This window comes from Taudactylus pleione, unplaced genomic scaffold (assembly GCF_031769625.1).
Source record: "Taudactylus pleione unplaced genomic scaffold, aTauple2 ptg000117l, whole genome shotgun sequence".
In the NCBI taxonomy this organism is placed as follows: Eukaryota; Metazoa; Chordata; class Amphibia; order Anura; family Myobatrachidae; genus Taudactylus; species Taudactylus pleione.
This window is the reverse complement of record NW_028284519.1, coordinates 8051513-8076500: the sequence shown is the minus strand read 5'-3', so window position 1 is coordinate 8076500 and position 24988 is coordinate 8051513. Positions and strand designations below refer to the sequence as shown.

The window sequence follows — 24988 nt, the reverse complement described above, 5'->3', positions numbered from 1 at the left end:
TCAATAGGTTAGACTGAATGCGATCTGTGTCTTTCCAATTTGGCTATACATCATCTTCTCATTTAGCATACTAAAGCAGACTATTGCAATATAGGTTGCTGCAAATTAAGTTTTAGCAGCAGAAACAATAATGACACATTAGGCCCCAGTGAGATTTGAACTCACGACCCCTGGTTTACAAGACCAGTGCTCTAACCCCTGAGCTATGGAGCCACTTGGTTAAGTTATTTTATACACATTTTGGTGTCTGGTTGAGGATGGAAATTGATATACAGCAAATTTCAAATCTTTTCTGGTAAATGTACTTTTTTCAATTACAATTGTTGTGTTTATGGTCATCTTAAGGTTCTTCAAGATTGCATCAAGACAGTCACATAAAATTGGCAAAGTAGTTGTAGTCATCTATAATGGACTAGGAATGTATTACTTTACTTCTTAACGAGCTGTAGGAGAGAGTCCAGGTTAACATAAAACAAAAGATTTTATCCTCCTGCCTTATAAAGGAACACTTCAACTTTGGTTTTCATTATACTTTAGCACTAATATGACAATTAAAAATGTAGGCTTATGTATACTGTTTTCATTCTCTTGGTTCTATTTATTGTGATGTTGAATCCTTTTCAAATGGCCTATTCTGATATATATGCAATATCTATAATTGAGGCATACCTTGGAGACACTTTGAATCAAATTATTTTAATGCATTTTAAAATGAGCTGTTTTATGTTAGTGTGGTGTGTACATAATAGAGATCCAAAATTGGTCATACTTTCCATGGCTTTCCAACTTTAGGATCCATAGGGTAGAATTATTTGAAAATGTTAAATCCGGACATCTTTATAGAGTTATTTGTAGTCATTAGTGGTCATTACCCTGAGTGTGCTTGCACGTGTAGAGTATATATGCTTACATGTTCAAATCAGCCTTCAGTTATATCTATTGACACCTATGTTCAAAATATTGGTATCAATTGCACAAGATGAAATCTGCTCTATGCAATGCAATCTTGAAGAACCTTAAGATGACCATAAACACAACAATTGTAATTGAAGAAAGTACATTTACCAGAAAAGATTTGAAATTTGCTGTATATCAATTTCCATCCTCAACCAGACACCAAAATGTGTATAACATAACTTAACCAAGTAGCTCCATAGCTTTAAATGCTCTTTTTAAAGTTAAATAATTGGAAATCTCTTATATTTATTTTATAATGATGGTGAATAACCATGCTGGGAGTTTCAGTTTGAAGGAAATTGGTCCAATAAAAGAAAACACAAATGTTTTCAAATATGCTCTTGAAACCAGTCAATAGGTTAGACTGAATGCGATATGTGTCTTTCCAATTTGGCTATACAAGTGTGTGTATTCATCATCTTCTCATTTAGCATACTAAAGCAGACTATTGCAATATAGGTTGCTGCAAATTAAGTTTTAGCAGGAGTAACAATAATGACGCATTAGGCCCCAGTGAGAACTCACAACCTCTGGTTTACAAGACCAATGCTCTAACCCCTAGGCTATGGAGCCACTTGGTTAAGTTATTTTATACACATTTTGGTGTCTGATTGAGGATGGAAATTGATATACAGCAAATTTCAAATCTTTTCTGGTAAATGTACTTTTTTCAATTACAATTGTTGTGTTTATGGTCATCTTAAGGTTCTTCAAGATTGCATCAAGACAGTCACATAAAATTGGCAAAGTAGTTGTAGTCATCTATAATGGACTAGGAATGTATTACTTTACTTCTTAACGAGCTGTAGGAGAGAGGCCAGGTAAGCATAAAACAAAATATTTAATCCTCCTGCCTTATAAAGGAACACTTCAACTTTGGTTTTCATTATACTTTAGCACTAATATGACAATTAAAAATGTAGGCTTATGTATACTGTTTTCATTCTCTTGGTTCTATTTATTGTGATGTTGAATCCTTTTCAAATGGCCTAATCTGATATATATGCAATATCTATAATTGAGGCATACCTGGTAGACACTTTGAATCAAATTATTTAAATGCATTTTAAAATGAGCTGTTTTATGTTATTGTGGTGTGTACATAATAGAGATCCAAAATTGGTCATACTTTCCATGGCTTTCCAACTTTAGGATCCATAGGGTGGAATTATTTCAAAATGTTATAGCCGGACATCTTTATAGAGTTATTTGTAGTCATTAGTGGTCATTACCCTGAGTGTGCTTGCACGTGTAGAGTATATATGCTTACATGTTCAAATCAGCCTTCAGTTATATCTATTGGCACCTATGTTCAAAATATTGGTATCAATTGCACAAGATGAAATCTGCTCTATGCAATGCAATCTTGAAGAACCTTAAGATGACCATAAACACAACAATTGTAATTGAAAAAAGTACATTTACCAGAAAAGATTTGAAATTTGCTGTATATCAATTTCCATCCTCAACCAGACACCAAAATGTGTATAACATAACTTAACCAAGTGGCTCCATAGCTTTAAATGCTCTTTTTAAAGTAAAACATTTGAAAATCTCTTATATTTATTTTATAATGATGGTGAATAACCATGCTGGGAGTTTCAGTTTGAAGGAAATTGGTCCAATAAAAGAAAACACAAATGTTTTCAAATATGCTCTTGAAACCAGTCAATAGGTTAGACTGAATGCGATATGTGTCTTTCCAATTTGGCTATACATCATCTTCTCATTTAGCATACTAAAGCAGACTATTGCAATATAGGTTGCTGCAAATTAAGTTTTAGCAGGAGTAACAATAATGACGCATTAGGCCCCAGTGAGAACTCACAACCTCTGTCTTGATGCAATCTTGAAGAACCTTAAGATGACCATAAACACAACAATTGTTATAGCCGGACATCTTTATAGAGTTATTTGTAGTCATTAGTGGTCATTACCCTGAGTGTGCTTGCACGTGTAGAGTATATATGCTTACATGTTCAAATCAGCCTTCAGTTATATCTATTGGCACCTATGTTCAAAATATTGGTATCAATTGCACAAGATGAAATCTGCTCTATGCAATGCAATCTTGAAGAACCTTAAGATGACCATAAACACAACAATTGTAATTGAAAAAAGTACATTTACCAGAAAAGATTTGAAATTTGCTGTATATCAATTTCCATCCTCAACCAGACACCAAAATGTGTATAACATAACTTAACCAAGTGGCTCCATAGCTTTAAATGCTCTTTTTAAAGTAAAACATTTGAAAATCTCTTATATTTATTTTATAATGATGGTGAATAACCATGCTGGGAGTTTCAGTTTGAAGGAAATTGGTCCAATAAAAGAAAACACAAATGTTTTCAAATATGCTCTTGAAACCAGTCAATAGGTTCTGCAATATCTGAATGCGATATGTGTCTTTCCAATTTGGCTATACATCATCTTCTCATTTAGCATACTAAAGCAGACTATTGCAATATAGGTTGCTGCAAATTAAGTTTTAGCAGCAGAAACAATAATGACACATTAGGCCCCAGTGAGATTTGAACTCACGACCCCTGGTTTACAAGACCAGTGCTCTAACCCCTGAGATATGGAGCCACTTGGTTAAGTTATTTTATACACATTTTGGTGTCTGGTTGAGGATGGAAATTGATATACAGCAAATTTCAAATCTTTTCTGGTAAATGTACTTTTTTCAATTACAATTGTTGTGTTTATGGTCATCTTAAGGTTCTTCAAGATTGCATCAAGACAGTCACATAAAATTGGCAAAGTAGTTGTAGTCATCTATAATGGACTAGGAATGTATTACTTTACTTCTTAACGAGCTGTAGGAGAGAGTCCAGGTTAACATAAAACAAAAGATTTTATCCTCCTGCCTTATAAAGGAACACTTCAACTTTGGTTTTCATTATACTTTAGCACTAATATGACAATTAAAAATGTAGGCTTATGTATACTGTTTTCATTCTCTTGGTTTTATTTATTGTGATGTTGAATCCTTTTCAAATGGCCTATTCTGATATATATGCAATATCTATAATTGAGGCATACCTGGGAGACACTTTGAATCAAATTATTTAAATGCATTTTAAAATGAGCTGTTTTATGTTAGTGTGGTGTGTACATAATAGAGATCCAAAATTGTTCATACTTTCCATGGCTTTCCAACTTTAGGATCCATAGGGTAGAATTATTTCAAAATGTTAAATCCGGACATCTTTATAGAGTTATTTGTAGTCATTAGTGGTCATTACCCTGAGTGTGCTTGCACGTGTAGAGTATATATGCTTACATGTTCAAGTCAGCCTTCAGTTATATCTATTGGCACCTATATTCAAAATATTGGTATCAATTGCACAAGATGAAATCTGCTCTATGCAATGCAATCTTGAAGAACCTTAAGATGACCATAAACACAACAATTGTAATTGAAAAAAGTACATTTACCAGAAAAGATTTGAAATTTGCTGTATATCAATTTCCATCCTCAACCAGACACCAAAATGTGTATAACATAACTTAACCAAGTGGCTCCATAGCTTTAAATGCTCTTTTTAAAGTTAAATAATTGGAAATCTCTTATATTTATTTTATAATGATGGTGAATAACCATGCTGGGAGTTTCAGTTTGAAGGAAATTGGTCCAATAAAAGAAAACACAAATGTTTTCAAATATGCTCTTGAAACCATTCAATAGGTTAGACTGAATGCGATCTGTGTCTTTCCAATTTGGCTATACATCATCTTCTCATTTAGCATACTAAAGCAGACTATTGCAATATAGGTTGCTGCAAATTAAGTTTTAGCAGCAGAAACAATAATGACACATTAGGCCCCAGTGAGATTTGAACTCACGACCCCTGGTTTACAAGACCAGTGCTCTAACCCCTGAGATATGGAGCCACTTGGTTAAGTTATTTTATACACATTTTGGTGTCTGGTTGAGGATGGAAATTGATATACAGCAAATTTCAAATCTTTTCTGGTAAATGTACTTTTTTCAATTACAATTGTTGTGTTTATGGTCATCTTAAGGTTCTTCAAGATTGCATCAAGACAGTCACATAAAATTGGCAAAGTAGTTGTAGTCATCTATAATGGACTAGGAATGTATTACTTTACTTCTTAACGAGCTGTAGGAGAGAGTCCAGGTTAACATAAAACAAAAGATTTTATCCTCCTGCCTTATAAAGGAACACTTCAACTTTGGTTTTCATTATACTTTAGCACTAATATGACAATTAAAAATGTAGGCTTATGTATACTGTTTTCATTCTCTTGGTTCTATTTATTGTGATGTTGAATCCTTTTCAAATGGCCTATTCTGATATATATGCAATATCTATAATTGAGGCATACCTTGGAGACACTTTGAATCAAATTATTTTAATGCATTTTAAAATGAGCTGTTTTATGTTAGTGTGGTGTGTACATAATAGAGATCCAAAATTGCTCATACTTTCCATGGCTTTCCAACTTTAGGATCCATAGGGTAGAATTATTTGAAAATGTTAAATCCGGACATCTTTATAGAGTTATTTGTAGTCATTAGTGGTCATTACCCTGAGTGTGCTTGCACGTGTAGAGTATATATGCTTACATGTTCAAATCAGCCTTCAGTTATATCTATTGACACCTATGTTCAAAATATTGGTATCAATTGCACAAGATGAAATCTGCTCTATGCAATGCAATCTTGAAGAACCTTAAGATGACCATAAACACAACAATTGTAATTGAAAAAAGTACATTTACCAGAAAAGATTTGAAATTTGCTGTATATCAATTTCCATCCTCAACCAGACACCAAAATGTGTATAACATAACTTAACCAAGTAGCTCCATAGCTTTAAATGCTCTTTTTAAAGTTAAATAATTGGAAATCTCTTATATTTATTTTATAATGATGGTGAATAACCATGCTGGGAGTTTCAGTTTGAAGGAAATTGGTCCAATAAAAGAAAACACAAATGTTTTCAAATATGCTCTTGAAACCAGTCAATAGGTTAGACAATGCGATATGTGTCTTTCCAATTTGGCTATACATCATCTTCTCATTTAGCATACTAAAGCAGACTATTGCAATATAGGTTGCTGCAAATTAAGTTTTAGCAGCAGAAACAATAATGACACATTAGGCCCCAGTGAGATTTGAACTCACGACCCCTGGTTTACAAGACCAGTGTTCTAACCACTGAGCTATGGAGCCACTTGGTTAAGTTATTTTATACACATTTTGGTGTCTGGTTGAGGATGGAAATTGATATACAGCAAATTTCAAATCTTTTCTGGTAAATGTACTTTTTTCAATTACAATTGTTGTGTTTATGGTCATCTTAAGGTTCTTCAAGATTGCATCAAGACAGTCACATAAAATTGGCAAAGTAGTTGTAGTCATCTATAATGGACTAGGAATGTATTACTTTACTTCTTAACGAGCTGTAGGAGAGAGTCCAGGTTAACATAAAACAAAAGATTTTATCCTCCTGCCTTATAAAGGAACACTTCAACTTTGGTTTTCATTATACTTTAGCACTAATATGACAATTAAAAATGTAGGCTTATGTATACTGTTTTCATTCTCTTGGTTCTATTTATTGTGATGTTGAATCCTTTTCAAATGGCCTATTCTGATATATATGCAATATCTATAATTGAGGCATACCTTGGAGACACTTTGAATCAAATTATTTTAATGCATTTTAAAATGAGCTGTTTTATGTTAGTGTGGTGTGTACATAATAGAGATCCAAAATTGGTCATACTTTCCATGGCTTTCCAACTTTAGGATCCATAGGGTAGAATTATTTGAAAATGTTAAATCCGGACATCTTTATAGAGTTATTTGTAGTCATTAGTGGTCATTACCCTGAGTGTGCTTGCACGTGTAGAGTATATATGCTTACATGTTCAAATCAGCCTTCAGTTATATCTATTGACACCTATGTTCAAAATATTGGTATCAATTGCACAAGATGAAATCTGCTCTATGCAATGCAATCTTGAAGAACCTTAAGATGACCATAAACACAACAATTGTAATTGAAAAAAGTACATTTACCAGAAAAGATTTGAAATTTGCTGTATATCAATTTCCATCCTCAACCAGACACCAAAATGTGTATAACATAACTTAACCAAGTAGCTCCATAGCTTTAAATGCTTTTTTTAAAGTTAAATAATTGGAAATCTCTTATATTTATTTTATAATGATGGTGAATAACCATGCTGGGAGTTTCAGTTTGAAGGAAATTGGTCCAATAAAAGAAAACACAAATGTTTTCAAATATGCTCTTGAAACCAGTCAATAGGTTAGACAATGCGATATGTGTCTTTCCAATTTGGCTATACATCATCTTCTCATTTAGCATACTAAAGCAGACTATTGCAATATAGGTTGCTGCAAATTAAGTTTTAGCAGCAGAAACAATAATGACACATTAGGCCCCAGTGAGATTTGAACTCACGACCCCTGGTTTACAAGACCAGTGCTCTAACCCCTGAGCTATGGAGCCACTTGGCTAAGTTATTTTATACACATTTTGGTGTCTGATTGAGGATGGAAATTGATATACAGCAAATTTCAAATCTTTTCTGGTAAATGTACTTTTTTCAATTACAATTGTTGTGTTTATGGTCATCTTAAGGTTCTTCAAGATTGCATCAAGACAGTCACATAAAATTGGCAAAGTAGTTGTAGTCATCTATAATGGACTAGGAATGTATTACTTTACTTCTTAACGAGCTGTAGGAGAGAGGCCAGGTAAGCATAAAACAAAATATTTAATCCTCCTGCCTTATAAAGGAACACTTCAACTTTGGTTTTCATTATACTTTAGCACTAATATGACAATTAAAAATGTAGGCTTATGTATACTGTTTTCATTCTCTTGGTTCTATTTATTGTGATGTTGAATCCTTTTCAAATGGCCTAATCTGATATATATGCAATATCTATAATTGAGGCATACCTGGGAGACACTTTGAATCAAATTATTTAAATGCATTTTAAAATGAGCTGTTTTATGTTATTGTGGTGTGTACATAATAGAGATCCAAAATTGGTCATACTTTCCATGGCTTTCCAACTTTAGGATCCATAGGGTGGAATTATTTCAAAATGTTATAGCCGGACATCTTTATAGAGTTATTTGTAGTCATTAGTGGTCATTACCCTGAGTGTGCTTGCACGTGTAGAGTATATATGCTTACATGTTCAAATCAGCCTTCAGTTATATCTATTGGCACCTATGTTCAAAATATTGGTATCAATTGCACAAGATGAAATCTGCTCTATGCAATGCAATCTTGAAGAACCTTAAGATGACCATAAACACAACAATTGTAATTGAAAAAAGTACATTTACCAGAAAAGATTTGAAATTTGCTGTATATCAATTTCCATCCTCAACCAGACACCAAAATGTGTATAACATAACTTAACCAAGTGGCTCCATAGCTTTAAATGCTCTTTTTAAAGTAAAACATTTGAAAATCTCTTATATTTATTTTATAATGATGGTGAATAACCATGCTGGGAGTTTCAGTTTGAAGGAAATTGGTCCAATAAAAGAAAACACAAATGTTTTCAAATATGCTCTTGAAACCAGTCAATAGGTTAGACTGAATGCGATATGTGTCTTTCCAATTTGGCTATACATCATCTTCTCATTTAGCATACTAAAGCAGACTATTGCAATATAGGTTGCTGCAAATTAAGTTTTAGCAGGAGTAACAATAATGACGCATTAGGCCCCAGTGAGAACTCACAACCTCTGGTTTACAAGACCAGTGCTCTAACCCCTAGGCTATGGAGCCACTTGGTTAAGTTATTTTATACACATTTTGGTGTCTGATTGAGGATGGAAATTGATATACAGCAAATTTCAAATCTTTTCTGGTAAATGTACTTTTTTCAATTACAATTGTTGTGTTTATGGTCATCTTAAGGTTCTTCAAGATTGCATCAAGACAGTCACATAAAATTGGCAAAGTAGTTGTAGTCATCTATAATGGACTAGGAATGTATTACTTTACTTCTTAACGAGCTGTAGGAGAGAGGCCAGGTAAGCATAAAACAAAATATTTAATCCTCCTGCCTTATAAAGGAACACTTCAACTTTGGTTTTCATTATACTTTAGCACTAATATGACAATTAAAAATGTAGGCTTATGTATACTGTTTTCATTCTCTTGGTTCTATTTATTGTGATGTTGAATCCTTTTCAAATGGCCTAATCTGATATATATGCAATATCTATAATTGAGGCATACCTGGGAGACACTTTGAATCAAATTATTTAAATGCATTTTAAAATGAGCTGTTTTATGTTATTGTGGTGTGTACATAATAGAGATCCAAAATTTGTCATACTTTCCATGGCTTTCCAACTTTAGGATCCATAGGGTGGAATTATTTCAAAATGTTATAGCCGGACATCTTTATAGAGTTATTTGTAGTCATTAGTGGTCATTACCCTGAGTGTGCTTGCACGTGTAGAGTATATATGCTTACATGTTCAAATCAGCCTTCAGTTATATCTATTGGCACCTATGTTCAAAATATTGGTATCAATTGCACAAGATGAAATCTGCTCTATGCAATGCAATCTTGAAGAACCTTAAGATGACCATAAACACAACAATTGTAATTGAAAAAAGTACATTTACCAGAAAAGATTTGAAATTTGCTGTATATCAATTTCCATCCTCAACCAGACACCAAAATGTGTATAACATAACTTAACCAAGTGGCTCCATAGCTTTAAATGCTCTTTTTAAAGTAAAACATTTGAAAATCTCTTATATTTATTTTATAATGATGGTGAATAACCATGCTGGGAGTTTCAGTTTGAAGGAAATTGGTCCAATAAAAGAAAACACAAATGTTTTCAAATATGCTCTTGAAACCAGTCAATAGGTTAGACTGAATGCGATATGTGTCTTTCCAATTTGGCTATACATCATCTTCTCATTTAGCATACTAAAGCAGACTATTGCAATATAGGTTGCTGCAAATTAAGTTTTAGCAGGAGTAACAATAATGACGCATTAGGCCCCAGTGAGAACTCACAACCTCTGGTTTACAAGACCAGTGCTCTAACCCCTAGGCTATGGAGCCACTTGGTTAAGTTATTTTATACACATTTTGGTGTCTGATTGAGGATGGAAATTGATATACAGCAAATTTCAAATCTTTTCTGGTAAATGTACTTTTTTCAATTACAATTGTTGTGTTTATGGTCATCTTAAGGTTCTTCAAGATTGCATCAAGACAGTCACATAAAATTGGCAAAGTAGTTGTAGTCATCTATAATGGACTAGGAATGTATTACTTTACTTCTTAACGAGCTGTAGGAGAGAGGCCAGGTAAGCATAAAACAAAATATTTAATCCTCCTGCCTTATAAAGGAACACTTCAACTTTGGTTTTCATTATACTTTAGCACTAATATGACAATTAAAAATGTAGGCTTATGTATACTGTTTTCATTCTCTTGGTTCTATTTATTGTGATGTTGAATCCTTTTCAAATGGCCTAATCTGATATATATGCAATATCTATAATTGAGGCATACCTGGGAGACACTTTGAATCAAATTATTTAAATGCATTTTAAAATGAGCTGTTTTATGTTATTGTGGTGTGTACATAATAGAGATCCAAAATTTGTCATACTTTCCATGGCTTTCCAACTTTAGGATCCATAGGGTGGAATTATTTCAAAATGTTATAGCCGGACATCTTTATAGAGTTATTTGTAGTCATTAGTGGTCATTACCCTGAGTGTGCTTGCACGTGTAGAGTATATATGCTTACATGTTCAAATCAGCCTTCAGTTATATCTATTGGCACCTATGTTCAAAATATTGGTATCAATTGCACAAGATGAAATCTGCTCTATGCAATGCAATCTTGAAGAACCTTAAGATGACCATAAACACAACAATTGTAATTGAAAAAAGTACATTTACCAGAAAAGATTTGAAATTTGCTGTATATCAATTTCCATCCTCAACCAGACACCAAAATGTGTATAACATAACTTAACCAAGTGGCTCCATAGCTTTAAATGCTCTTTTTAAAGTAAAACATTTGAAAATCTCTTATATTTATTTTATAATGATGGTGAATAACCATGCTGGGAGTTTCAGTTTGAAGGAAATTGGTCCAATAAAAGAAAACACAAATGTTTTCAAATATGCTCTTGAAACCAGTCAATAGGTTAGACTGAATGCGATATGTGTCTTTCCAATTTGGCTATACATCATCTTCTCATTTAGCATACTAAAGCAGACTATTGCAATATAGGTTGCTGCAAATTAAGTTTTAGCAGGAGTAACAATAATGACGCATTAGGCCCCAGTGAGAACTCACAACCTCTGGTTTACAAGACCAGTGCTCTAACCCCTAGGCTATGGAGCCACTTGGTTAAGTTATTTTATACACATTTTGGTGTCTGATTGAGGATGGAAATTGATATACAGCAAATTTCAAATCTTTTCTGGTAAATGTACTTTTTTCAATTACAATTGTTGTGTTTATGGTCATCTTAAGGTTCTTCAAGATTGCATCAAGACAGTCACATAAAATTGGCAAAGTAGTTGTAGTCATCTATAATGGACTAGGAATGTATTACTTTACTTCTTAACGAGCTGTAGGAGAGAGGCCAGGTAAGCATAAAACAAAATATTTAATCCTCCTGCCTTATAAAGGAACACTTCAACTTTGGTTTTCATTATACTTTAGCACTAATATGACAATTAAAAATGTAGGCTTATGTATACTGTTTTCATTCTCTTGGTTCTATTTATTGTGATGTTGAATCCTTTTCAAATGGCCTAATCTGATATATATGCAATATCTATAATTGAGGCATACCTGGGAGACACTTTGAATCAAATTATTTAAATGCATTTTAAAATGAGCTGTTTTATGTTATTGTGGTGTGTACATAATAGAGATCCAAAATTTGTCATACTTTCCATGGCTTTCCAACTTTAGGATCCATAGGGTGGAATTATTTCAAAATGTTATAGCCGGACATCTTTATAGAGTTATTTGTAGTCATTAGTGGTCATTACCCTGAGTGTGCTTGCACGTGTAGAGTATATATGCTTACATGTTCAAATCAGCCTTCAGTTATATCTATTGGCACCTATGTTCAAAATATTGGTATCAATTGCACAAGATGAAATCTGCTCTATGCAATGCAATCTTGAAGAACCTTAAGATGACCATAAACACAACAATTGTAATTGAAAAAAGTACATTTACCAGAAAAGATTTGAAATTTGCTGTATATCAATTTCCATCCTCAACCAGACACCAAAATGTGTATAACATAACTTAACCAAGTGGCTCCATAGCTTTAAATGCTCTTTTTAAAGTAAAACATTTGAAAATCTCTTATATTTATTTTATAATGATGGTGAATAACCATGCTGGGAGTTTCAGTTTGAAGGAAATTGGTCCAATAAAAGAAAACACAAATGTTTTCAAATATGCTCTTGAAACCAGTTAATAGGTTAGACTGAATGCGATATGTGTCTTTCCAATTTGGCTATACATCATCTTCTCATTTAGCATACTAAAGCAGACTATTGCAATATAGGTTGCTGCAAATTAAGTTTTAGCAGCAGAAACAATAATGACACATTAGGCCCCAGTGAGATTTGAACTCACGACCCCTGGTTTACAAGACCAGTGCTCTAACCCCTGAGCTATGGAGCCACTTGGTTAAGTTATTTTATACACATTTTTGTGTCTGGTTGAGGATGGAAATTGATATACAGCAAATTTCAAATCTTTTCTGGTAAATGTACTTTTTTCAATTACAATTGTTGTGTTTATGGTCATCTTAAGGTTCTTCAAGATTGCATCAAGACAGTCACATAAAATTGGCAAAGTAGTTGTAGTCATCTATAATGGACTAGGAATGTATTACTTTACTTCTTAACGAGCTGTAGGAGAGAGTCCAGGTTAACATAAAACAAAAGATTTTATCATCCTGCCTTATAAAGGAACACTTCAACTTTGGTTTTCATTATACTTTAGCACTAATATGACAATTAAAAATGTAGGCTTATGTATACTGTTTTCATTCTCTTGGTTCTATTTATTGTGATGTTGAATCCTTTTCAAATGGCCTATTCTGATATATATGCAATATCTATAATTGAGGCATACCTGGGAGACACTTTGAATCAAATTATTTAAATGCATTTTAAAATGAGCTGTTTTATGTTAGTGTGGTGTGTACATAATAGAGATCCAAAATTGGTCATACTTTCCATGGCTTTCCAACTTTAGGATCCATAGGGTAGAATTATTTGAAAATGTTAAATCCGGACATCTTTATAGAGTTATTTGTAGTCATTAGTGGTCATTACCCTGAGTGTGCTTGCACGTGTAGAGTATATATGCTTACATGTTCAAATCAGCCTTCAGTTATATCTATTGACACCTATGTTCAAAATATTGGTATCAATTGCACAAGATGAAATCTGCTCTATGCAATGCAATCTTGAAGAACCTTAAGATGACCATAAACACAACAATTGTAATTGAAAAAAGTACATTTACCAGAAAAGATTTGAAATTTGCTGTATATCAATTTCCATCCTCAACCAGACACCAAAATGTGTATAACATAACTTAACCAAGTAGCTCCATAGCTTTAAATGCTCTTTTTAAAGTTAAATAATTGGAAATCTCTTATATTTATTTTATAATGATGGTGAATAACCATGCTGGGAGTTTCAGTTTGAAGGAAATTGGTCCAATAAAAGAAAACACAAATGTTTTCAAATATGCTCTTGAAACCAGTCAATAGGGTAGACTGAATGCGATATGTGTCTTTCCAATTTGGCTATACAAGTGTGTGTATTCATCATCTTCTCATTTAGCATACTAAAAGGTTGCTGCAAATTAAGTTTTAGCAGCAGTAACAATAATGACACATTAGGCCCCAGTGAGATTTGAACTCACGACCCCTGGTTTACAAGACCAGTGCACTCACCCCTGAGCTATGGAGCCACTTGGTTAAGTTATTTTATACACATTTTGGTGTCTGGTTGAGGATGGAAATTGATATACAGCAAATTTCAAAACTTTTCTGGTAAATGTACTTTTATCAATTACAATTGTTGTGTTTATGGTCATCTTAAGGTTCTTCAAGATTGCATCAAGACAGTCACATAAAATTGGCAAAGTAGTTGTAGTCATCTATAATGGACTAGGAATGTATTACTTTACTTCTTAACGAGCTGTAGGAGAGAGGCCAGGTTAACATAAAACAAAACATTTAATCCTCCTGCCTTATAAAGGAATACTTCAACTTTGGTTTTCATTATACTTTAGCACTAATATGACAATTAAAAATGTAGGCTTATGTATACTGTTTTCATTCTCTTGGTTCTATTTATTGTGATGTTGAATCCTTTTCAAATGGCCTATTCTGATATATATGCAATATCTATAATTGAGGCATACCTGGGAGACACTTTGAATCAAATTATTTAAATGCATTTTAAAATGAGCTGTTTTATGTTAGTGTGGTGTGTACATAATAGAGATCCAAAATTGGTCATACTTTCCATGGCTTTCCAACTTTAGCATCAATAGGGTAGAATTATTTCAAAATGTTAAACCGGACATCTTTATAGAGTTATTTGTAGTCATTAGTGGTCATTACCCTGAGTGTGCTTGCACGTGTAGAGTATATATGCTTACATGTTCAAATCAGCCTTCAGTTATATCTATTGGCACCTATATTCAAAATATTGGTATCAATTGCACAAGATGAAATCTGCTCTATGCAATGCAATCTTGAAGAACCTTAAGATGACCATAAACACAACAATTGTAAATGAAAAAAGTACATTTACCAGAAAAGATTTGAAATTTGCTGTATATCAATTTCCATCCTCAACCAGACACCAAAATGTGTATAACATAACTTAACCAAGTGGCTCCATAGCTTTAAATGCTCTTTTTAAAGTTAAATAATTGGAAATCTCTTATATTTATTTTATAATGATGGTGAATAACCATGCTGGGAGTTTCAGTTTGAAGGAAATTGGTCCAATAAAAGAAAACACAAATGTTTTCAAATATGCTCTTGAAACCAGTCAATAGGTTAGACTGAATGCGATCTGTGTCTTTCCAATTTGGCTATACATCATCTTCTCATTTAGCATACTAAAGCAGACTATTGCAATATAGGTTGCTGCAAATTAAGTTTTAGCAGCAGAAACAATAATGACACATTAGGCCCCAGTGAGATTTGAACTCACAACCCCTGGTTTACAAGACCAGTGCTCTAACCCCTGAGCTATGGAGTCACTTGGTTAAGTTATTTTATACACATTTTGGTGTCTGGTTGAGGATGGAAATTGATATACAGCAAATTTCAAATCTTTTCTGGTAAATGTACTTTTTTCAATTACAATTGTTGTGTTTATGGTCATCTTAAGGTTCTTCAAGATTGCATCAAGACAGTCACATAAAATTGGCAAAGTAGTTGTAGTCATCTATAATGGACTAGGAATGTATTACTTTACTTCTTAACGAGCTGTAGGAGAGAGTCCAGGTTAACATAAAACAAAAGATTTTATCCTCCTGCCTTATAAAGGAACACTTCAACTTTGGTTTTCATTATACTTTAGCACTAATATGACAATTAAAAATGTAGGCTTATGTATACTGTTTTCATTCTCTTGGTTTTATTTATTGTGATGTTGAATCCTTTTCAAATGGCCTATTCTGATATATATGCAATATCTATAATTGAGGCATACCTGGGAGACACTTTGAATCAAATTATTTAAATGCATTTTAAAATGAGCTGTTTTATGTTAGTGTGGTGTGTACATAATAGAGATCCAAAATTGGTCATACTTTCCATGGCTTTCCAACTTTAGGATCCATAGGGTAGAATTATTTCAAAATGTTAAACCGGACATCTTTATAGAGTTATTTGTAGTCATTAGTGGTCATTACCCTGAGTGTGCTTGCACGTGTAGAGTATATATGCTTACATGTTCAAATCAGCCTTCAGTTATATCTATTGGCACCTATATTCAAAATATTGGTATCAATTGCACAAGATGAAATCTGCTCTATGCAATGCAATCTTGAAGAACCTTAAGATGACCATAAACACAACAATTGTAAATGAAAAAAGTACATTTACCAGAAAAGATTTGAAATTTGCTGTATATCAATTTCCATCCTCAACCAGACACCAAAATGTGTATAACATAACTTAACCAAGTGGCTCCATAGCTTTAAATGCTCTTTTTAAAGTTAAATAATTGGAAATCTCTTATATTTATTTTATAATGATGGTGAATAACCATGCTGGGAGTTTCAGTTTGAAGGAAATTGGTCCAATAAAAGAAAACACAAATGTTTTCAAATATGCTCTTGAAACCAGTCAATAGGTTAGACTGAATGCGATATGTGTCTTTCCAATTTGGCTATACAAGTGTGTGTATTCATCATCTTCTCATTTAGCATACTAAAGCAGACTATTGCAATATAGGTTGCTGCAAATTAAGTTTTAGCAGGAGTAACAATAATGACGCATTAGGCCCCAGTGAGATTTGAACTCACAACCTCTGGTTTACAAGACCAGTGCTCTAACCCCTAGGCTATGGAGCCACTTGGTTAAGTTATTTTATACACATTTTGGTGTCTGGTTGAGGATGGAAATTGATATACAGCAAATTTCAAATCTTTTCTGGTAAATGTACTTTTTTCAATTACAATTGTTGTGTTTATGGTCATCTTAAGGTTCTTCAAGATTGCATCAAGACAGTCACATAAAATTGGCAAAGTAGTTGTAGTCATCTATAATGGACTAGGAATGTATTACTTTACTTCTTAACGAGCTGTAGGAGAGAGGCCAGGTTAGCATAAAACAAAATATTTAATCCTCCTGCCTTATAAAGGAACACTTCAACTTTGGTTTTCATTATACTTTAGCACTAATATGACAATTAAAAATGTAGGCTTATGTATACTGTTTTCATTCTCTTGGTTCTATTTATTGTGATGTTGAATCCTTTTCAAATGGCCTAATCTGATATATATGCAATATCTATAATTGAGGCATACCTGGGAGACACTTTGAATCAAATTATTTAAATGCATTTTAAAATGAGCTGTTTTATGTTATTGTGGTGTGTACATAATAGAGATCCAAAATTGGTCATACTTTCCATGGCTTTCCAACTTTAGGATCCATAGGGTGGAATTATTTCAAAATGTTATAGCCGGACATCTTTATAGAGTTATTTGTAGTCATTAGTGGTCATTACCCTGAGTGTGCTTGCACGTGTAGAGTATATATGCTTACATGTTCAAATCAGCCTTCAGTTATATCTATTGGCACCTATGTTCAAAATATTGGTATCAATTGCACAAGATGAAATCTGCTCTATGCAATGCAATCTTGAAGAACCTTAAGATGACCATAAACACAACAATTGTAATTGAAAAAAGTACATTTACCAGAAAAGATTTGAAATTTGCTGTATATCAATTTCCATCCTCAACCAGACACCAAAATGTGTATAACATAACTTAACCAAGTGGCTCCATAGCTTTAAATGCTCTTTTTAAAGTAAAACATTTGAAAATCTCTTATATTTATTTTATAATGATGGTGAATAACCATGCTGGGAGTTTCAGTTTGAAGGAAATTGGTCCAATAAAAGAAAACACAAATGTTTTCAAATATGCTCTTGAAACCAGTCAATAGGGTAGACTGAATGCGATATGTGTCTTTCCAATTTGGCTATACAAGTGTGTGTATTCATCATCTTCTCATTTAGCATACTAAAAGGTTGCTGCAAATTAAGTTTTAGCAGCAGTAACAATAATGACACATTAGGCCCCAGTGAGATTTGAACTCACGACCCCTGGTTTACAAGACCAGTGCACTCACCCCTGAGCTATGGAGCCACTTGGTTAAGTTATTTTATACACATTTTGGTGTCTGGTTGAGGATGGAAATTGATATACAGCAAATTTCAAAACTTTTCTGGTAAATGTACTTTTTTCAATTACAATTGTTGTGTTTATGGTCATCTTAAGGTTCTTCAAGATTGCATCAAGACAGTCACATAAAATTGGCAAAGTAGTTGTAGTCATCTATAATGGACTAGGAATGTATTACTTTACTTCTTAACGAGCTGTAGGAGAGAGGCCAGGTTAACATAAAACAAAATATTTAATCCTCCTGCCTTATAAAGGAACACTTCAACTTTGGTTTTCATTATACTTTAGCACTAATATGACAATTAAAAATGTAGGCTTATGTATACTGTTTTCATTCTCTTGGTTCTATTTATTGTGATGTTGAATCCTTTTCAAATGGCCTAATCTGATATATATGCAATATCTATAATTGAGGCATACCTGGGAGACACTTTGAATCAAATTATTTAAATGCATTTTAAAATGAGCTGTTTTATGTTATTGTGGTGTGTACATAATAGAGATCCAAAATTGGTCATACTTTCCATGGCTTTCCAACTTTAGGATCCATAGGGTGGAATTATTTCAAAATGTTATAGCCGGACATCTTTATAGAGTTATTTGTAGTCATTAGTGGTCATTACCCTGAGTGTGCTTGCACGTGTAGAGTATATATGCTTACATGTTCAAATCAGCCTTCAGTTATATCTATTGGCACCTATGTTCAAAATATTGGTATCAATTGCACAAGATGAAATCTGCTCTATGCAATGCAATCTTGAAGAACCTTAAGATGACCATAAACACAACAATTGTAATTGAAAAAAGTACATTTACCAGAAAAGATTTGAAATTTGCTGTATATCAATTTCCATCCTCAACCAGACACCAAAATGTGTATAACATAACTTAACCAAGTGGCTCCATAGCTTTAAATGCTCTTTTTAAAGTAAAACATTTGAAAATCTCTTATATTTATTTTATAATGATGGTGAATAACCATGCTGGGAGTTTCAGTTTGAAGGAAATTGGTCCAATAAAAGAAAACACAAATGTTTTCAAATATGCTCTTGAAACCAGTCAATAGGGTAGACTGAATGCGATATGTGTCTTTCCAATTTGGCTATACAAGTGTGTGTATTCATCATCTTCTCATTTAGCATACTAAAAGGTTGCTGCAAATTAAGTTTTAGCAGCAGTAACAATAATGACACATTAGGCCCCAGTGAGATTTGAACTCACGACCCCTGGTTTACAAGACCAGTGCACTCACCCCTGAGCTATGGAGCCACTTGGTTAAGTTATTTTATACACATTTTGGTGTCTGGTTGAGGATGGAAATTGATATACAGCAAATTTCAAAACTTTTCTGGTAAATGTACTTTTTTCAATTACAATTGTTGTGTTTATGGTCATCTTAAGGTTCTTCAAGATTGCATCAAGACAGTCACATAAAATTGGCAAAGTAGTTGTAGTCATCTATAATGGACTAGGAATGTATTACTTTACTTCTTAACGAGCTGTAGGAGAGAGGCCAGGTTAACATAAAACAAAATATTTAATCCTCCTGCCTTATAAAGGAACACTTCAACTTTGGTTTTCATTATACTTTAGCACTAATATGACAATTAAAAATGTAGGCTTATGTATACTGTTTTCATTCTCTTGGTTCTATTTATTGTGATGTTGAATCCTTTTCAAATGGCCTAATCTGATATATATGCAATATCTATAATTGAGGCATACCTGGGAGACACTTTGAATCAAATTATTTAAATGCATTTTAAAATGAGCTGTTTTATGTTATTGTGGTGTGTACATAATAGAGATCCAAAATTGGTCATACTTTCCATGGCTTTCCAACTTTAGGATCCATAGGGTGGAATTATTTCAAAATGTTATAGCCGGACATCTTTATAGAGTTATTTGTAGTCATTAGTGGTCATTACCCTGAGTGTGCTTGCACGTGTAGAGTATATATGCTTACATGTTCAAATCAGCCTTCAGTTATATCTATTGGCACCTATGTTCAAAATATTGGTATCAATTGCACAAGATGAAATCTGCTCTATGCAATGCAATCTTGAAGAACCTTAAGATGACCATAAACACAACAATTGTAATTGAAAAAAGTACATTTACCAGAAAAGATTTGAAATTTGCTGTATATCAATTTCCATCCTCAACCAGACACCAAAATGTGTATAACATAACTTAACCAAGTGGCTCCATAGCTTTAAATGCTCTTTTTAAAGTTAAATAATTGGAAATCTCTTATATTTATTTTATAATGATGGTGAATAACCATGCTGGGAGTTTCAGTTTGAAGGAAATTGGTCCAATAAAAGAAAACACAAATGTTTTCAAATATGCTCTTGAAACCATTCAATAGGTTAGACTGAATGCGATCTGTGTCTTTCCAATTTGGCTATACATCATCTTCTCATTTAGCATACTAAAGCAGACTATTGCAATATAGGTTGCTGCAAATTAAGTTTTAGCAGCAGAAACAATAATGACACATTAGGCCCCAGTGAGATTTGAACTCACGACCCCTGGTTTACAAGACCAGTGCTCTAACCCCTGAGCTATGGAGCCACTTGGTTAAGTTATTTTATACACATTTTGGTGTCTGGTTGAGGATGGAAATTGATATACAGCAAATTTCAAATCTTTTCTGGTAAATGTACTTTTTTCAATTACAATTGTTGTGTTTATGGTCATCTTAAGGTTCTTCAAGATTGCATCAAGACAGTCACATAAAATTGGCAAAGTAGTTGTAGTCATCTATAATGGACTAGGAATGTATTACTTTACTTCTTAACGAGCTGTAGGAGAGAGTCCAGGTTAACATAAAACAAAAGATTTTATCCTCCTGCCTTATAAAGGAACACTTCAACTTTGGTTTTCATTATACTTTAGCACTAATATGACAATTAAAAATGTAGGCTTATGTATACTGTTTTCATTCTCTTGGTTCTATTTATTGTGATGTTGAATCCTTTTCAAATGGCCTATTCTGATATATATGCAATATCTATAATTGAGGCATACCTGGGAGACACTTTGAATCAAATTATTTAAATGCATTTTAAAATGAGCTGTTTTATGTTAGTGTGGTGTGTACATAATAGAGATCCAAAATTGGTCATACTTTCCATGGCTTTCCAACTTTAGCATCAATAGGGTAGAATTATTTCAAAATGTTAAACCGGACATCTTTATAGAGTTATTTGTAGTCATTAGTGGTCATTACCCTGAGTGTGCTTGCACGTGTAGAGTATATATGCTTACATGTTCAAATCAGCCTTCAGTTATATCTATTGGCACCTATATTCAAAATATTGGTATCAATTGCACAAGATGAAATCTGCTCTATGCAATGCAATCTTGAAGAACCTTAAGATGACCATAAACACAACAATTGTAATTGAAAAAAGTACATTTACCAGAAAAGATTTGAAATTTGCTGTATATCAATTTCCATCCTCAACCAGACACCAAAATGTGTATAACATAACTTAACCAAGTGGCTCCATAGCTTTAAATGCTCTTTTTAAAGTTAAATAATTGGAAATCTCTTATATTTATTTTATAATGATGGTGAATAACCATGCTGGGAGTTTCAGTTTGAAGGAAATTGGTCCAATAAAAGAAAACACAAATGTTTTCAAATATGCTCTTGAAACCAGTCAATAGGTTAGACTGAATGCGATATGTGTCTTTCCAATTTGGCTATACAAGTGTGTGTATTCATCATCTTCTCATTTAGCATACTAAAAGGTTGCTGCAAATTAAGTTTTAGCAGCAGTAACAATAATGACACATTAGGCCCCAGTGAGATTTGAACTCACGACCCCTGGTTTACAAGACCAGTGCACTCACCCCTGAGCTATGGAGCCACTTGGTTAAGTTATTTTATACACATTTTGGTGTCTGGTTGAGGATGGAAATTGATATACAGCAAATTTCAAAACTTTTCTGGTAAATGTACTTTTTTCAATTACAATTGTTGTGTTTATGGTCATCTTAAGGTTCTTCAAGATTGCATCAAGACAGTCACATAAAATTGGCAAAGTAGTTGTAGTCATCTATAATGGACTAGGAATGTATTACTTTACTTCTTAACGAGCTGTAGGAGAGAGGCCAGGTTAACATAAAACAAAACATTTAATCCTCCTGCCATATAAAGGAACACTTCAACTTTGGTTTTCATTATACTTTAGCACTAATATGACAATTAAAAATGTAGGCTTATGTATACTGTTTTCATTCTCTTGGTTCTATTTATTGTGATGTTGAATCCTTTTCAAATGGCCTATTCTGATATATATGCAATATCTATAATTGAGGCATACCTGGGAGACACTTTGAATCAAATTATTTAAATGCATTTTAAAATGAGCTGTTTTATGTTAGTGTGGTGTGTACATAATAGAGATCCAAAATTGGTCATACTTTCCATGGCTTTCCAACTTTAGCATCAATAGGGTAGAATTATTTCAAAATGTTAAACCGGACATCTTTATAGAGTTATTTGTAGTCATTAGTGGTCATTACCCTGAGTGTGCTTGCACGTGTAGAGTATATATGCTTACATGTTCAAATCAGCCTTCAGTTATATCTATTGGCACCTATATTCAAAATATTGGTATCAATTGCACAAGATGAAATCTGCTCTATGCAATGCAATCTTGAAGAACCTTAAGATGACCATAAACACAACAATTGTAATTGAAAAAAGTACATTTACCAGAAAAGATTTGAAATTTGCTGTATATCAATTTCCATCCTCAACCAGACACCAAAATGTGTATAACATAACTTAACCAAGTGGCTCCATAGCTTTAAATGCTCTTTTTAAAGTTAAATAATTGGAAATCTCTTATATTTATTTTATAATGATGGTGAATAACCATGCTGGGAGTTTCAGTTTGAAGGAAATTGGTCCAATAAAAGAAAACACAAATGTTTTCAAATATGCTCTTGAAACCAGTCAATAGGTTAGACTGAATGCGATATGTGTCTTTCCAATTTGGCTATACAAGTGTGTGTATTCATCATTTTCTCATTTAGCATACTAAAAGGTTGCTGCAAATTAAGTTTTAGCAGCAGTAACAATAATGACACATTAGGCCCCAGTGAGATTTGAACTCTCGACCCCTGGTTTACAAGACCAGTGCACTCACCCCTGAGCTATGGAGCCACTTGGTTAAGTTATTTTATACACATTTTGGTGTCTGGTTGAGGATGGAAATTGATATACAGCAAATTTCAAAACTTTTCTGGTAAATGTACTTTTATCAATTACAATTGTTGTGTTTATAGTCATCTTAAGGTTCTTCAAGATTGCATCAAGACAGTCACATAAAATTGGCAAAGTAGTTGTAGTCATCTATAATGGACTAGGAATGTATTACTTTACTTCTTAACGAGCTGTAGGAGAGAGGCCAGGTTAACATAAAACAAAACATTTAATCCTCCTGCCTTATAAAGGAACACTTCAACTTTGGTTTTCATTATACTTTAGCACTAATATGACAATTAAAAATGTAGGCTTATGTATACTGTTTTCATTCTCTTGGTTCTATTTATTGTGATGTTGAATCCTTTTCAAATGGCCTATTCTGATATATATGCAATATCTATAATTGAGGCATACCTGGGAGACACTTTGAATCAAATTATTTAAATGCATTTTAAAATGAGCTGTTTTATGTTAGTGTGGTGTGTACATAATAGAGATCCAAAATTGGTCATACTTTCCATGGCTTTCCAACTTTAGCATCAATAGGGTAGAATTATTTCAAAATGTTAAACCGGACATCTTTATAGAGTTATTTGTAGTCATTAGTGGTCATTACCCTGAGTGTGCTTGCACGTGTAGAGTATATATGCTTACATGTTCAAATCAGCCTTCAGTTATATCTATTGGCACCTATATTCAAAATATTGGTATCAATTGCACAAGATGAAATCTGCTCTATGCAATGCAATCTTGAAGAACCTTAAGATGACCATAAACACAACAATTGTAATTGAAAAAAGTACATTTACCAGAAAAGATTTGAAATTTGCTGTATATCAATTTCCATCCTCAACCAGACACCAAAATGTGTATAACATAACTTAACCAAGTGGCTCCATAGCTTTAAATGCTCTTTTTAAAGTTAAATAATTGGAAATCTCTTATATTTATTTTATAATGATGGTGAATAACCATGCTGGGAGTTTCAGTTTGAAGGAAATTGGTCCAATAAAAGAAAACACAAATGTTTTCAAATATGCTCTTGAAACCAGTCAATAGGTTAGACTGAATGCGATATGTGTCTTTCCAATTTGGCTATACAAGTGTGTGTATTCATCATCTTCTCATTTAGCATACTAAAAGGTTGCTGCAAATTAAGTTTTAGCAGCAGTAACAATAATGACACATTAGGCCCCAGTGAGATTTGAACTCACGACCCCTGGTTTACAAGACCAGTGCACTCACCCCTGAGCTATGGAGCCACTTGGTTAAGTTATTTTATACACATTTTGGTGTCTGGTTGAGGATGGAAATTGATATACAGCAAATTTCAAAACTTTTCTGGTAAATGTACTTTTTTCAATTACAATTGTTGTGTTTATGGTCATCTTAAGGTTCTTCAAGATTGCATCAAGACAGTCACATAAAATTGGCAAAGTAGTTGTAGTCATCTATAATGGACTAGGAATGTATTACTTTACTTCTTAACGAGCTGTAGGAGAGAGGCCAGGTTAACATAAAACAAAACATTTAATCCTCCTGCCATATAAAGGAACACTTCAACTTTGGTTTTCATTATACTTTAGCACTAATATGACAATTAAAAATGTAGGCTTATGTATACTGTTTTCATTCTCTTGGTTCTATTTATTGTGATGTTGAATCCTTTTCAAATGGCCTATTCTGATATATATGCAATATCTATAATTGAGGCATACCTGGGAGACACTTTGAATCAAATTATTTAAATGCATTTTAAAATGAGCTGTTTTATGTTAGTGTGGTGTGTACATAATAGAGA

General features: G+C 33.1%; 14 non-coding genes across 14 annotated transcripts; all 14 read right to left on the bottom strand.

The window, feature by feature from the left end:
• Nucleotides 1–140: 140 nt before the first annotated feature.
• TRNAT-UGU (transfer RNA threonine (anticodon UGU)) lies at nucleotides 141–213 on the bottom strand. Its single transcript has one exon. It is a non-coding gene; the product is annotated as a tRNA-Thr (tRNA).
• A 3263-nt stretch (nucleotides 214–3476) lies between these two features.
• Nucleotides 3477–3549, bottom strand: TRNAT-UGU (transfer RNA threonine (anticodon UGU)). Its single transcript has one exon. It is a non-coding gene; the product is annotated as a tRNA-Thr (tRNA).
• Nucleotides 3550–4784: 1235 nt separating this feature from the next.
• Nucleotides 4785–4857, bottom strand: TRNAT-UGU (transfer RNA threonine (anticodon UGU)). Its single transcript has one exon. It is a non-coding gene; the product is annotated as a tRNA-Thr (tRNA).
• A 1233-nt stretch (nucleotides 4858–6090) lies between these two features.
• Nucleotides 6091–6163, bottom strand: TRNAT-UGU (transfer RNA threonine (anticodon UGU)). Its single transcript has one exon. It is a non-coding gene; the product is annotated as a tRNA-Thr (tRNA).
• A 1233-nt stretch (nucleotides 6164–7396) lies between these two features.
• Nucleotides 7397–7469, bottom strand: TRNAT-UGU (transfer RNA threonine (anticodon UGU)). The gene has a single exon. It is a non-coding gene; the product is annotated as a tRNA-Thr (tRNA).
• A 5144-nt stretch (nucleotides 7470–12613) lies between these two features.
• Nucleotides 12614–12686, bottom strand: TRNAT-UGU (transfer RNA threonine (anticodon UGU)). The gene has a single exon. It is a non-coding gene; the product is annotated as a tRNA-Thr (tRNA).
• Nucleotides 12687–13918: 1232 nt separating this feature from the next.
• TRNAT-UGU (transfer RNA threonine (anticodon UGU)) lies at nucleotides 13919–13991 on the bottom strand. Its single transcript has one exon. It is a non-coding gene; the product is annotated as a tRNA-Thr (tRNA).
• A 1234-nt stretch (nucleotides 13992–15225) lies between these two features.
• Nucleotides 15226–15298, bottom strand: TRNAT-UGU (transfer RNA threonine (anticodon UGU)). The gene has a single exon. It is a non-coding gene; the product is annotated as a tRNA-Thr (tRNA).
• Nucleotides 15299–16546: 1248 nt separating this feature from the next.
• Nucleotides 16547–16619, bottom strand: TRNAT-UGU (transfer RNA threonine (anticodon UGU)). Its single transcript has one exon. It is a non-coding gene; the product is annotated as a tRNA-Thr (tRNA).
• A 1232-nt stretch (nucleotides 16620–17851) lies between these two features.
• Nucleotides 17852–17924, bottom strand: TRNAT-UGU (transfer RNA threonine (anticodon UGU)). Its single transcript has one exon. It is a non-coding gene; the product is annotated as a tRNA-Thr (tRNA).
• A 1232-nt stretch (nucleotides 17925–19156) lies between these two features.
• TRNAT-UGU (transfer RNA threonine (anticodon UGU)) lies at nucleotides 19157–19229 on the bottom strand. The gene has a single exon. It is a non-coding gene; the product is annotated as a tRNA-Thr (tRNA).
• Nucleotides 19230–20464: 1235 nt separating this feature from the next.
• Nucleotides 20465–20537, bottom strand: TRNAT-UGU (transfer RNA threonine (anticodon UGU)). Its single transcript has one exon. It is a non-coding gene; the product is annotated as a tRNA-Thr (tRNA).
• Nucleotides 20538–21768: 1231 nt separating this feature from the next.
• Nucleotides 21769–21841, bottom strand: TRNAT-UGU (transfer RNA threonine (anticodon UGU)). The gene has a single exon. It is a non-coding gene; the product is annotated as a tRNA-Thr (tRNA).
• A 2535-nt stretch (nucleotides 21842–24376) lies between these two features.
• On the bottom strand, nucleotides 24377–24449 carry TRNAT-UGU (transfer RNA threonine (anticodon UGU)). The gene has a single exon. It is a non-coding gene; the product is annotated as a tRNA-Thr (tRNA).
• Between the last annotated feature and the right edge of the window lie 539 nt (nucleotides 24450–24988).